Consider the following 16,216-nt stretch of genomic DNA (forward strand, 5'->3'; position numbering starts at 1 on the left):
TATCATGTCCCATCTACTACTCCAAGGAGTGAGGGCTAGCAGAAATGGAAATCTCCAGACAGATGGTGCAGCGCTGGCTGCTGGATGTTGGGCGCCCCCATCCATGGCATGGGCAACGCTCAGCTCAGGAGGAGATCCAAGCACTGGGAAGCTGGGAAGGATGGGGACGCCCACCGCCCCTGGTGTATGAGTGTCCATAAGCTGCCAGACAACCTGCATGGCCCAAGCAGCACTGGCAGATTTTTCTCAGGCTGCTGAGCTCGTATCAGTGCACAAATGTGGCAGGAGTTCGTGGCTGTACACTGCTGTGCCTCATGGGGGATGGAAGAAAAGACATTGGCCATAGAGCAGCTATTTGCATACAGGCCGCGAGCACTACAGCAAGGCCCTTTTTGTTTTTCTGTATTTCTGGCCCTGGTTCTTGGAGCTCTTCTGTTTGTGTCTAAAAGCTGCCTTTCTGTAGTATCTGTTGCAAGTGAAGCCAAATGCCTCCTTTAGTCAAGTCTGGGGGACTCAAAGCCCTCACCCGTATGGTCTGATTCGGACCTCTCCTTACCTGAGAACTTCTGAACCCCACAGCCCATCCCTTGGGGGCTCCATGCCTGCATGTAGAGGCACCTGGTAGCTGTCAAGAGCTAGCAGTGGGACAGCCACCCTCACTGAGGCCTGCGGTCACCTCTGGGTTTGCCTGGGCCTCACGGGACCATCGCATCCCTCACCCATGGGGCCTGGGGCTGCACTCTTGTGGTGCTCCATACCTGGCTCGAGCCAGAAGCAGGGCTAACTCATACATCACACTTCTACCCTCAAAACTCCTGCAGGCGTGTAATTTTGTCACCTACAGGAGAACCACAGACGTTTTCTTTTCCCGATATCTAACTCTTACCTCAACCAGCAGCAGGCCGTTTTGCCATGTTGTCCTCGAGATGACTAGAAGCAGATGGAGGGGGGCATGGAGTCGCCTTCATTTTCCATCTGGCACTGTCTACTTTTAGTTCCACAACTCCTTGGGAGGGTTTTTAGTCTTCTGGCTAGCACAGTCTGCTCTGGTGGAGCTGTACCCCCGGATGCGGCTGCCCCCGATGCCGCAGAGCATGATACGATGCACACAGCGCAACTCCAAAACTTTCCAGACCTTCTATGGAAATTTTTGCGGTAAAATAAAAGCAGATGATGTATTGAAGACCACCACGCATCCTGTATTTATGCAGCACATAAAAAGTTATAGGAATTTTTGGTAGCTTTAATAAAATATATTTGAATACATGTGATTGTGGGGTAATATAAGACAATAAAAAAATCTTCTCATAGGGAGAATCTTGGAGAAAAACACTTTTTTTTTGGCTGCCATAAACACAGGCCTACTGCGTTAGAGCATCCCATAAGCAAAGAGCTCACCCAATTGAGACATATGGATTTATGTTTAACTATTTTAGAAATATTCCAATCAAGTAAAAAATGTATAACAACAGGGGGATGTACAGCTGGCATTTAGTAAACTACAGGGGTCTTGAAATGCCTAGTTTTATTTCACTATTGTAACCAGGCAGTATGTTTATTTTTGCCAGTGTGAGTGCATTCTTTTGAGCAAACTTTCAGTAAGTTCACACGTAAACTCATTATTTATTTGCTCATTTATATCTTATTTACCTATTTATAAACTTATTTGGAAAAAGTTTAATACATTTCTACTGGCTTGTGCTGAGGACTGATCTTTATTAAGGGCAAATAGTGACAAAAGCATGCAAGCTTTTGTGTTTTTAATGCAATGGAAACGTAGGCCATGAGAATAAAGAACATAACAGAAACACATGGGTGGAAGCAGCATTCCTTCAGGAGCAAACCCAGTGATGCTTCATTAAAAAGTCATTTACAATTCAGGACCTCAGAAGTGGGGAGGTGGGGGGAAGGGGGGAAGCAGTCTTACAGACATAAAATATGTAAAGACCCTCTAAAATGACCTCAGCAACAACAAAAAGCCCTAGCTGTAACTCTTGAGATGTTTATGAACAAGACTATATGATATGATTGACTGTGCTAGCAGACAACCTAATCTGATGACCTGCAAAGGGCTTCCCAGTCCTGTGACCTGTGTTACTACCATTATTGATTATTTGTGGCTAGTAATAGGTTTTAAGTCCCACCTTTTAAATTTTGATTACCATGGTGTTTGACACATGGTACTTGTATTGTATTTCTATGCAACTAATTAACAGGCACAATTCTTCAAGGAAATATATGGACAGGACTGAAACCTTTTTCTGCTTGTGTGAGTGGAGAGGACTGTGTGCACTACTCTGTGTCTTTTCTCACTGAAGTAATTGTTCCAAATATAGACGATATACTTTTGCTATGCAAAAAGCAGAACATTTATGAAACCTGGATCCAAAGTTTGATTTGACTTTAAGCATCCTCCTCAAGACGCAATTTCTTATGAAATTCAGATTCAAGATCCTCTTTCACATGGAATTGTTATTAATTTTACTTTGGTTTAGTAGACTTTAAGGTTGAGTTTAGCTTAGATCCTTTTAAGCATTACTGTACTCATTAAAAAGAAAAAGAAAAAAAAAACGAAAAAAAAAACCTGTTTACCTTGATCTTGCATAATGAGAAAGCACATAGAGTTGGGTGCACAGACTCAAGTGTCCATTTGCAGGCTTTCACTGCAGCACATTTTCCCCCATTTAATAAAAACTGCAATTTCCTTGCTGTCCCTGACACACACATCTGTTGCTGAGTCGTTCCCATTACAAAAGTCTGCAGTCCTGAGCTGGGAAGGGGGATCCAACATGGTGCAGTGAGTGCTCCCCTTAATTTTCCCCAGCCTGGCTGCTTTGTCACCTCTGTGACAGCAGAAGTTTCGCAGGAGCCTGACTTGGTTTTGCAGAAGGAGTCGGTATGTCTCCACACGTTCTCCAACTCACAGTCACCTTTTGTTACTCCTGGATGAACTTTCTCTTTTCTCAAGCTTGTTTAATTTAGAAACAATGTGTTAGGCTTGTCTAAAAGAAGAAGAATAATAAAAAAATAAAAAACAAGTTTTGACTTAGAGAAGTTTGAAGTGTGAAACTGTGCTCTCAGCTACAATATGACATAAACCTTAAAATTTTCCAAAGACGCATGGTGTTTTAGTTGTGTTAGTCCAAACAGGGCCACCAGAGACTCAAACAGAAAATCCTACTTTTTGCTAAATAAAGCAGAAAGGACAGCATCTGTTTCCCAAGAGAGCCTCTTTTTCCTCATTAAAAGGATAAGTCCACTTTTAATATAATGAGTTAGAGAAAAAAAATATATTTTTTTTTGTCCAAATGTACATAGTACTGCCAAGATTTCTGTTAAACGTTAAGAGTTATTTATGTTTTTGATTTTAAAAATACATGTAGTAATGTTTGAGTCTTACTAGCAATTCTTAGTTGGAGTTCAATAACAGCAATGAAAATATGAAAAAAAAATTGCACATGCTGATGTGAGATCTTATTAACAACACATCTGTTTGTGATATCTCTCCAAAATGATTTTGTTATCAGGAAAATTCCTATCTGAAAATAATTCTTCCTCCTTATATTGATTTTTCCATCTGAGAATTCACAATTCCTTTCAACTGGGGTTTTGATCCCTAAAAATCCTTTGTGCAGCTTCGGCATTTCCAGTTTCTTGTGATATATGGAAACAAAGGTAAAAATTTCATGCTCATAATTTTGGGATACTTGGTTTAAAAATCTGCTAAAAAGCTCCGAACGAAATTTTTCAGAAGAATATTCAAATACTGTCTGTGAAAACAGCTCTAACACAGCTCCAGGAAGAAACAGCCAGAGACACACTCACAACATGGTGAAGCCATTTGGTGCTTTCCATGCATTCCTGACAGTTTTTGGCCAAGCTCTGGTGCTGGGTTTTGTGGTAGAACTTTCCCTCGGAAGATCTCACAGCACTTCCCAGCTTTGAAGGAGCTTGGCCAGGTCTCTTTTGAGATGGTGAAGATTTCTGCCCATTTTCCTTTTCCTTAGATTCAAGCCGTGTGAGAAATCTAACAAAGATCTGAAGTCTCCTGAATGCATCTCATACTTTTATTGCAACCCCTCACTTGTTGCACACAGGCAGCAGTGCCCATGTGGCACAGCCAGAGCAAGAGCAGCCCTGGCGTGGCAGAGATGTGTGAGATTGCCCACTGAATGGTCCAGGATAAAGACAAATAATCCTGGAGTACTCCTGGAGAGTGAAGCAAATGGTGCCAGATGATGACTGCTAGATGTGCTGGGAAGTGAAAAGAAATTGAACTCCGTTAGATGATCGTTTCTAATGTTCATAAGCGATGTTATGCGACGGCTGGTTGGGCGATAGGCAAATGAAGAAGGATGGCTTCAGGCAACTCTTGCTGACAGCGAGTGAGAAGATCCAGGCTGAGCAATGTCAGACAACTACTGCTTAGTGGATATTTGGGGAATGAAGATGAACAACGTCAGAGGAAAAATGCTGAGGAAATGTAAGTCAAACAAAGATAAATAATATCAGAGGATTATTACAGAGACGATATAGGGGAATGAAGATGAATAAAGTCAGTCAGCTGCCGAGCAGATATTAGACAAACAAAGCTGAATATAGCAAGATAAGAAAGATATACAGCACAAATGATGCCTACAAAAGATTCCTTTAAGTTGGGTAAAGAAAAGAACAACTAATCTTCTCTCCCTACAAACAGATCTTTGTTTTCTATCCCTCATTTCTTCTGCACAGATTTCCACTTTGCTCCTAAAATCTGCTAGTTTTGATAATTTTCTTTCTCATTTGCCCTCAGATATTTACATATTGTCATATTTGGACAGGAAAAGACCAGTAGCTTGGGTCTAGATGCTTTTCCCTCTGTAGCAGTGTCACTCTATTAAAATCATTAGAGAACAAAACCACTCTGATGTGACTAAGGATGAAATTTGGCACAATTTGCTCTGGACAGAAGTAATAAGCACCAGAAGATAATCAAAGAGCAAGAAATGCCAAATAATGATACCTTCAGAGAGGAAAAACAGAGAAGCTAATTACTTTAATTACAGAAGATTCTAAAACAGTTTAGTGAAACTACATGGCCCATCACTGAGACTGGAGTCACCAGTCCCTTCCAATCTCAGGGACAATTACTAATCTACTTGTGGGTTTTCAGGGGAAATAGGAAATCTGGCATTCTCAAGAAAAGGAGGAATTAGACTGTGTGAATTACACAATCAATTGCCAAGTGGGTAATGATGAATAGGTTGTACCTCTGTTCTAAAATGACATAAATAGTAAATAAAAGCCTTGCTTGTAGTGTTTTCTCAATGCAGAACCATATTTCCTAATTAAGTATATTATCACTGTCTTCCTCTTTCCATAATATACAATTGCCAGGGTAGTTCTATTGATACATTTGGGATTACTTAAAACTTAATTTGTTGCTTAGCGTGGGGATTCATGTGTGTTGTGTCTATGTAATCAAAACATGGTTCAAACTATATTTCTGCACTGTAATCAGTGAAAATTAATGTCTTACCATTAGATATTTAATATGTGAGAGACTATGAGATGACTCACAGTAATAAAATGTGTGGGGAAAAAATGCACTGTTTTGTGAACTACTCTTTTAAAGTTAAGCAACTTATTGGGAAATGTATGGAAAAAATACTTTTTTTCTTGCTATGTATTTGTTCACTTAACCAAGGTAAAATGTTGGCTTTGATATGTGTGCAAAGCCTATTACTTCAAATGTGGAGTTGTTAGCTATGGGCACAAGCTTATGGGGCAGGACAGTTTGCCAGTCAACCTTCTATAGTTAATAGCATGTAAAAAAAAAAAGATTATTTTCTTTGCAATTTAATGATGTATGTTTGTTATATTCTACCAACACGGGAGACGTGACACATCAAGATTCATCTCTCCTGAACATACATCTTTTTCTATTGAGTTCGAAAGAAATCAGAAGTACAAGAAGCATAAGGTCACAGATTTGGGGCTTTAGAATTTAGCCTGAATGAATCTAGGCTAAACAGCCCAGATAATTGAGACAGAACATGAAGTTCTATTGTGCAGATAAGACTGAACTGAAATCAGAAATAGCTGCCTTAATCACGTATGGGCAAGGGGAAATATCTGCTATGCCAATGTCAGAATTTGTCAACAATACGAGGTCAGCAAAATGAAATGGTTCAATTATATATAATCATACCACATATTGCACTCCTAAGTGCAACAACCAAAAAGAGGACTATAAATGACACACAAAATAACTCAGGGCTCTCATTGGTTGCCCAAATAACAGACTTTTGGTTGTCCATGTAATTATTTAATCTGTTATTTAAGGAAGAGCTCTCGGTTACACGGTTGCTCTCCACAGCATGCTGTTCTGACAGTAAGTACGTGTCTTAACTTAGAGATTTTGGGGATAGAAGAGCTTATCATCATCATTTAATCTGACCTTTCATTGAACAAGGGGAAACACTCCACCTGAAAAAGAACATGGCTTGTACTGTTATAGATCATCACCATTGTGTTTCATTCTGGTCTTAAGTGATCGGTATTTGCTGTAAGGAAAGAGTTCAAAGAAAGGAAGTTGGAAAGGAATGAAGAAGGCCTGTATCATGGTAGGGGGAGTGCTGTGAATGAAGGATAATTGAATATGGGATCTAGGTGAGCTCAAAACTAGATGGATCCTACTTTTGCCTTAACAATACAAACTTGTTGAGCTAATCAATAGGAGCCCTAGAGCTTTCCTGGCAATTAAGAGCTCTAAGTTCAGAAGAGAGTAAGTGCTGCCCCTCATAATAGATGCATAGATTCTAAGATGACTTCAAACAAAAAGTCAATTAATAAGAAAGAATAAAGATTTTGGAGTGTAGGTGAACTGAATGCAAAATTTTTCTTCTACATTCATTCCAAATAATACTTTCTTAGAATCTATTCTAAGGCTCTATCAGCAATATAGAACGCATTTTTACACCAAAAATGCCACTACTATTTGGGCTGAAACAAACTTCCCAAATTCTCTTCCCAACAAAAAATACAGACTTCAGATCTGTCTCCTCCATGCTCTGTATTTTAAGATTACTCAAAAGGCATGTATATCCACAATCCCAAAGAGGGAGAGAAGAAAAGCTTTAATCTTGGCATAATTAAAAGGAGTCATCCTTGCCAAGTCTGTTTTTCATTTTCTCATTGTTACACTATTTATCTCTTAAGGACTTTCTCTTTTCTTCCTCAGCACAGCTGAAGTCTATGTAAAATGAACTTTTGAACTTCTGTTTCATAAAAAATAAAGAAGCTTAAGATATTCTCAGCTTCACTACAGGGAAGACAAGATATTTGTCAGTGCAACATGACTTACCCAGAGTGAGCCTTAGCAATGTTTCTGCCCTGAACAAAAAACAGAAGTAAGAAAGCAAGACAGGTTCAGGACTCGGTGGTTGAAATAAGATGGATGAAAACCCATTAAAATGAAAATATCTTTGGAGTTGCTCTCAATTCATAAAAATGAAAAAGAGTTCACAATTGGACCTACAAAGACTACTCTGTCCACTCTCTAATATTCCTATTCTGCAGACTCCTAAAACCAAAACAAAACTCAATCCTCCAAAACCCAACAGCAGCAAAATTTGACCTTCTCTACTGTTGATCCTAAAAAAGTAACTTAGTGAGATGTCTGTGAGGACCCAACAGTTACAAACAGCACTTAAAGACATATTTAATACTCTACATAAAAATAGATGGGAGCACACAACTGCTTTTCAGATTTTAGGTCCAAAGACTCTTGTTGAAATATTGTGGCTGAATGTCCTTGAAGGGTGATTTTTATGTGAGATCAGATAAAAAACTGTTCTCTATAAAATAAAGCTTTTGATACACACAGTATTGATGCATATGGAAATCGGGTGTGGATTTCCAATCTTTAAAAAAATATTGTCCCTACATAAAGAAAAATCACAAACACTTATCTTAGTCATGATTCCCTTAGAGAGATACCACTTCTAATTTTCGCAAAGCATCCCCTGTCTGTCAAACACCAGTGGCACAGTATTATGCATGTCATGATTATCACATTCAGTATGAGTTTCATTGCACACTCAACAAAGGAATGAATGATTTGCTAATATTAATTAAAGATGGCTGAAGGTTGAAAAAGTATCTGCATTGCTTGCCACGCTGACTGATGAGGCAGACTTGAGGTGTATACTTTTTTTACCAATTTGAACAGAATGGCCTAAGTAATTCATTAATAGATTATTTTTAAATGACCTTTTAAGACTAAATTTTAGCTAGAAGGCTTTTTGTTGCATCATGTATACTTCAAAGACCAATGTTGAAAGATTATGGAATTGCTGCACACAGTGCTTTGGTATTTGTTCACCTTCCTTCCAAATCTGCCTTTACTCCAAGGCTTACTTTCAGCCAAGAGTCAGATTAGTTTCAGTGAGTGAACCCACAAAGCAGTTTCTCAGATCCATAATATATTTGTTTAGCGGGACTCTATATTGGTTCTCTGCTGCAGAGCCTAAAAACCTAATGATCTCATTTTCCAGCTTGGGTGTCTATAGCTATGAACCTGGACCTCTAGTTACACAAGGAAATGCCTGGATTAGACTCTTAAGGACTGTTCCTGCATCACAAATATGAAATACATCTATATTCAGTTTTAGTGGGTGCCAAACCAAATTGATACTTCCCCAAAAGTATCAAACTATACAGTTAATGTCTTGATTACTTTACTTAAATTAGCCAATAAGGAAACACTATATTACAGAAGAGCAGCTATGGAGTTTCACAAGTTTCTTTTGCAGACAATGTGACTATTCTTTCCAGGTACTGCTGATGAAGTTTTCTTGACTGAGGAAGAATCAAAATAACAGATTTCTCCTAACCAAGTTTTATTATCCCAAGGATAAGTTTAGGCATTTTTCTTATCAAATGCTTCCCCCAAGGGCATGCTGGTTCTATGTATATCTCTTGAGATCCATTTCATTTTTGGTTAGCCCGTGCATTAGCAATTGTTAACAATTGTCCTTTTAAATTTAACTTAATTTACGTTTAATTTAATTTTTATTTATTTTATTTTTGTTTTCTGGAGGAGTTGCTACAGAAAACCTATAGCATTCTGTGGATTAGGAGAGCTACAGAGTCAGTAGGTCTGTAGGGTGGTTCATGCAGTGGCTTTGTAGTGAACTGGACTGGAGACTTGTCATTGTGCCAAATATTAGTACGAGAGTTAGTATAAGGTCTCATCCATGTAAAGTGGAATTGTATCTGTTCTCCAACCAGGGCCTTTCCTGCATTTCTAGAAGACCAATCAGGATTTATTTCTTTGTATCCTATCTATCCTAAAAGGATTACATTAACATGTCCCAAGGGATATGGGGGATAAAGAGTATTTGTAGCCATTCTTCAGCTGTGGAGCATAATTAATAGATTGTATGACAGTGTCATTTGTTCATTTCTTTTCAGTTAAAATAGTAAATCTTGGAATCAATTTATTTGCTTTTATTGTATACAAGGTGTTCTTCTCAACAAAGATGTCATTGAAAGATATTTGATAAAGTTACATATTGTCTTGTCAGCGTCCTAATCTCTTTGTTCGCAGGCTGTGCTATGACGGCAGCTTCCTCTTTGCCCCAACATCATTTGCCTTGTGTTGCACTGTTTACTTCTGCTTCATATTTTTTACTAAGCACTATAGAGATTTCCATGAGTTGGGGTAAGACCTTGAGATTTTGCTTTTGCCTGTTTAGATATAAGTTTGAATTATTGTTTAACTACTCTATAGCTACTTTTATATTGCAGGTATAGCAAACATAGCTGTCCTTGTCTTCCTCTCTTTATTTGAAATTTAACAGCTAGTAAATCAACTGACATTAAAATGACTCTGTAGAATGTACAGATTTAAACGAACCAATGAAAGCATAATGCACCTGATAATATGAAAACAAGTAATGAAATTTAAAATGATTTTATTTGGAAAGACATCTAGAGGTCAAGGATATTCCAAGTTCTGAAGGGCTGAGTGATTTCTTCCTTTCATGTTGAAATGCAATTAAAAAAAAAAAAAAAAGAGAGAGAGAGAAAGTCTTTGTCATTTTAACTCCGTTATTTCAATACGTTGACTCTTAGTGAAATATAGAAAGCAGAAGAGCAGAGATGCCTGTTCACACTACATTGTATAGCCCCAGTGGTATGAACAAGCTCAGTTCAGCACAATACAAATCTCTTTGAAGAGTGTGCAATCCTTGTGACAGCATTTCTCTTCCCTGCTGAGAAGAAAATAAAAATACTGGTGGCCAAAAATCTGTTTAGGGGTTGGGAGGTTGGGGGGGAATGATTCTTATACTGTTCCTTATGGTCTCTAGGCAATATTGCACAGGAAGCATCCTTGGCATCCTCGTTGTTTAGAGTGCAGGAGGCCAGAGAATAACAGAAGCTGTTGTCACTTTTCTGTGCAAAGAGTGTGATTCAGACTATGCCATGCTGCATCTGCTGCTCTGTCTGATGAAGAGGTCGCGAGTGTCCTCTCATCAGCTCTGCTGAAGGCCGTGGAAAGGACAGACATTTTGTAGGTACTGAATTTTACTCAATTCTTGACAACCTTTCTAAAACAAAGGATTACCAAATGGTAGCAGTGTTTATTGTTTTAGGGAACACTTCACAAATCAGACTCTGAAACACAACTTTTGATCCCCCAGTTTGGATCTGTATGGCACTCATGTATTGGAACTGGAAGAAACTCCTTTTAGCATCAGTCAGTTTTGATCTGGATGGAGCTATTGCTGACAGTCCACATGGGAGCACAGGAACAAGCCACTCTGTTTGCGGTGTAGGTGACTTCAGGTTCGACCAGCAGCAAAGCTGAGCACGTATCCCAGACACACACACACACAGTCAGAGACAGGACACTGACACAAACAGTCACACAAGGCACCCCTGCCAAGGGCTGCCTTCAGCAGGACTCACATAAAACACAGACAGCTGAGAGCCCTTCCTTATCTCTCTCTGGCTGGTTGAGATAAGAAGTTCGCTAGTGAAGGCACATACACACTGTACTATTCAGGTTCACATGCACACACTCATTCATGGATCCTTTGAGCACCTGGCATGGCTCCTCTGCCTATCCACCTGCCCACATGCTTCATGGGTCGCCTACTGACTGGCTGGTCCAGCCCGAAGGTCACTGCACACTCGCAGCACTCACACACTTGTCCCTCGTGCACACTGAATAAACAAGTCCCCCTGGGCACATCCGTATGGGCCCCCTGCCTGCCTGAAACCTGGCCTGGGCCCGAGGCCCACTGGTCTGGCCCAAAGCTCACCAGGGAACGCCCACGCGCAGCCCTGGCACACCGGGCTGGGGAAGATCCCTGCAGCTGGCACGCAGTTCACTCATGTTGGTTCCCCAGTAGCTAGTTTTTCAGGCACAAAGTCGTCAGGACCCTTCCTAGATCCAGAGAATTATGCCCCTCCAAGGGCTGACGCTCACTCGCTCCAGGAGCTGGCACCACAGGCTGCGGGCCTACACCCCTGGCCTGGCTCCAGGAGCTGGCACTGCATTCACCCTCAACACCCCCACCAGTAGTTGGCACTTAATTCATTTAATTTACTTGTAATTCTTCGCTTCTCCTCATCCTTCTTAAGTACCTGCATGTGGACTCAAAGAGAAGTATTTTTCAGTTTGGAGTAGAAAGATTTTGGATATGAGCTTGGAAGACTTTAGTCACAGCTGAATGTCATCAAATAAGAAATTTACCATTTATTAAATGTGTATTACAACTAATACTTTCTGTTTTCCCAGGATTTTTTTTCCCTCATTTTTTCCCCTTTACTCCATGGACTCCTAAAATGTATTTTTATGTAGATTAGTATTCCTTCCATGCTTACTTCACATCACACCAATGTTTGTTTTCTTCACTTTGCTGAAGTGCTTTCAGTCCAGGTTGGTTAGAATCAATCCAACTTTTGTCTTGCAGTTATACAGACATTTATTAAATGGCAAAAATTAGATGATCAATGAAGAAATGGTAGTGGGAGTCAAAGCAAACCCTCATAACCTTTGCAGCCCTTTACAGCAGGATTTTGAAATGAGTTTTTTAAAAAGACCTTTATAAAATCTTTCATGAACAAACAATTCAGATAATATTTGTTGGCAGAGGAATTTGAGAGAAGCAAAAAACTAAATGAGCTATCTGAGTCCTGATCCAGTTTCATGAAATGGTCAGTTGGCCTGTAGAACCAGCAGAAAAATTAACTTTGTTCTCCAGGACAACTTCCAGATAGCAAATCAAACTGCATTAAAATTGGGCTCATGAAAACTTGTAACAACTTCTCCTTTCCAGCTTATTCAACAGCAAGAGCTGTACAACATCTAAAGAACAAAATGCTACATTTTCCCCTTCCTTTCTTTTAATGAAAGCATACAGACACACATACACACAGCCATCTAGATTTTGAATTCTGGCTGCCAACAGAATGTGAGCGAAAAACATTTATGCAGATCACTTAGTGGCTCAAAAATGGAAATGGAAATCTCATCGGAAAGGAGAAAAAAAGATCATTTAAAAAGAAAATAAAAAGGATCAAAGAACAACAACAACCTTTGTTTCAGTATCAGAGCGCTCACCCTACAAAGTTCAGTTGTGTTAGTGCTGGTAACTGCACCTCCATCAGACAGATGATTTGTGGGAATGTCATATGCCTGTAAATCAAATTAATGTTGCTATAATCAGGGGCCACTTTTGAAAACTATAGCCTTTAAGAGTCAAAGCAACAGATCATTGAAAGGAAGCAGTTCAAACAAGGGCAGTTTAGACACGTATTAAGCCATTTTGCTAACTGCAACATAACAAAATTCTGGCATTGCCTTATAAAGATGTTGGCCTATAATGAGTCAGGAATATTGACTATATCACATAAATACCAGCCACAAGAAGACAAAGAGGTACAAAGCATTGGAGTGACACCTAAAGAAATGCTATTTCTTAATCTTTGGAATGATATGATGCATTGCAGTGTCTCCCTATCTCCAGGAGACCATGACTTCAGAATATTTGATAGCACCATTAAGCAGCTGTGTAGCACTGAAACCGAAACACAAAAACTCGTGCTGAAACAGTGGAATTAACTGAAGAGAATACAAATTAGCTAACAGATTTATTTCTTACACTGACATAATAAACAAATATTGATGGTTTCCTGTGGTGTAATACATCCTTATTCACTGCTTCACAACTCACTTGGAGCTTCATCATTTTCTCTTCACTGCTTCTAAATGGGTGATTTATCCCATACTTCTCAAAATATTAGTCTGTTTACAGTCTTCAGATAGCTAACAGATTGTGCGTCATTAAAGTAACAATGTGGAGACTTGCAACAGTAGATTGTTGTGCTATTCACCTTTATTTGCTTTTTTCATGCATCAGAGTTTTAAAGAAAAAAAAACCTGCATCAGCTTTGTAGTTAACTGAAACATTTTGATTGTGGATCATCATAATACCTTTGGAATAACTTCATCATTTCAGAATACCTCCTACCTTCTGAAAATTATGATTTTTTTAGGTGCATAAATCAGAAAGAGAGCACAGATTTGCAAGAGACATGCAGAGGCCCTAAGTCGTAACCCGAAGTACAAACCCACATAGCATGACACAGGGTGAAATTCAGCTGCAAGTTTCAAATGAATGGAGCCCAATTGAAATGCAGTGAAGGCCAAACTCTCTTCATGTTTGATGTATTCACAAGGTAGATGAGAATAGTGAGACTCTTTTATCTTGAGCAGATACCCAAGCCCCACCTCCATGTTCCTCAAAGGCAAATACAAGGAGTAATCACTACAGGAACATTGAAACAGCTGTGTACGATAAACATTATTTCTAGCCCTTTTCTTTACTCTCAGAATGAGAAATACTCTCAAGCATTAAGTATGTAATACTTATTTTTCATAACGAAAAACAAAACAAATATTGAAAAATGTAATAAGTATCTTGGCAGAATTTGTAGATTAAATCTTAACACATCTGAATTGACAGAATTTCACTATGAATTTACATAAAGCCAGCATTTTATTTGTGGAAATTGACTGACAGGGTGTTCACAGTCCAGATCTGGACGTGCCCAGTCCCAGAGACATTCAAACAGTCTGAGTTTAGAACCTTTAGAGAAGATTTTGTATTAATTCTGGGATTTAAAAAAAATAAAATCTTATGGGATATAATGTTATCAAAGTCTAAATAAATAAAATGCCATAATGCTAGCAGTTTTCTGTGCAGACAGAATAGTACTCAGGTAGTATGTCTCACGGATTTTGATTAAAATCATCTGACAGATTTTCATTACATTGTTTCCACCTGATTGTGTAGAATTGCTTCCAGATTTGTGATTTAATTTCTTGACATAAACACAGAATATAAATTCGACGTTACTTTATCAAGTTATTTCTGCTGAGATTTGAGAGTTCTGGATCAAACCATACAGAGATCAAAATATCTACAGTTTATTCTGTAGCACATGAGCTTTACTAAATGAGTTAAATGCATAAAAACATTTTGTCCACCCTTTCAAAACTTAAGATATGAAACACTACCTGACTATGCTATTTTGTGCAGTTTTCTAACATATCTTTTAAATTATTCTAGATTACATGTGAGAGGAATCAAAGGCTGCCAGCAGGTGAAATTTGCTTTTGGGGTGTTTGGGGGAGGAAATGTGTTAGAAAGTGTAATTCACAACATGCTTTAAATGATTTGAAAATCAGATATATCAATGGAAAGTAAAATATTTTTGCCTAGATAATTGATCTTATGAAAGCAAACATTGTAATTAAGTCTCCCAATTGTGATATGATCCATTTTTGCATGAATGATCATTGGTATGAAATGAAGTATGTCTGTGAGAGGCTTTCAAATCACACGGTGTGCAAGCATGGTGCTTGGAGAGCTGGGCTCTCTCATATCTGCCTGAGGAAGAATATTTATCTTCAAGAACACTGTAGGCAAGTAAATCTGCTTACAGTAGGTGAATCTGCCCTTAAAACACGCTAAAACAATCATTTAGGACACTGAAGTTGTATGGGCAAGAAGTACAATAGTCCAAGGAGCCTGTTAAGCGATCAACAAGGTCATTAGTATTGACGTTAGTCATACTTCTGAATTAACACGTCCTTGCCTAAAAAGGTAGTGCTTGGGTAGTATTTTTTAGATTTCCTAAAGCTAGCACAAACTATACCAGCCTCCACTCACCTCTCTTCTTCATTTTCTTTGTTCTGCTAGAACAGAATTGAATAGAAAGTAGAAAATATCTTGCATTTAAACAGTGCATGTGGTTTGATGCTCACATCATACCAAAATTACATTAATAAATTTAATGGGATTGCCAAGAGCCCAAATAACACCTACCAGCATATCTTCATGTCCTCCATTTGTAGGAGAACCTTTTCCCCAGATATTTTTGTCGTCTCTCCTGTTGTGGGATCTGTCGTGGCAGATTTACTTTCACAAGTACCATGTGTCAATGAAGGAGCACCAGCTGTATACATCCTCATCTGACCCAGCAATCAATGGGCACTTTGGTTTCTGCTTTCACCCTCACCCAGTGAACCATAAAAGATGCAGTGGAAATCTGTAAATTGTACTAAACAAAAAATGAACATATTATTCAAGCCTTTCCCTAGTCTTTTTCCTATACTGCAGGAAAACCAGTCAATTCCCAGAACTGCTGATAACATGAAACTCCTATGCGATCAAGTTCTTTCCTATTTCACTGAATTATTTCAAATGCCTATTCCTCTGTGTGCTTTTCCATTTCTGCATAGCTGTAGATTTCAAGTTTTCGAGTACAGTACTGCAAAACATAATAATCTTACTTCTCTCCATCCTACATAATAATATCTTGAGATTGGATAATAAATCTGATTTTTAAAAAATAATACATTCTCGATTCCTTTGATTTGCTTTCTGGTTCTCTAGATGAGATTTCTTCTGCTATACATTGCTATTTTTCTTTTCTACATATGGGGGATAGTAAAATAGCTTTTTGTTTTCTAAACCAAAACTGATATTCACATGAAAAATCATCAGTTCAGTCTTTAAAGGAAAATATCACTGGAAATCATTAAAGCTGTGGCAACATTACAACAGCAGATACTATTTATAGATTCACAGAAATCTTTTGATAAAGTGGTACTTGAACCCATCTGCAGGATCTGCTCAATGCCCAAATCTTT

The sequence above is a fragment of the Anser cygnoides genome, chromosome 10 (assembly GCF_040182565.1).
Source record: "Anser cygnoides isolate HZ-2024a breed goose chromosome 10, Taihu_goose_T2T_genome, whole genome shotgun sequence".
In the NCBI taxonomy this organism is placed as follows: Eukaryota; Metazoa; Chordata; class Aves; order Anseriformes; family Anatidae; genus Anser; species Anser cygnoides.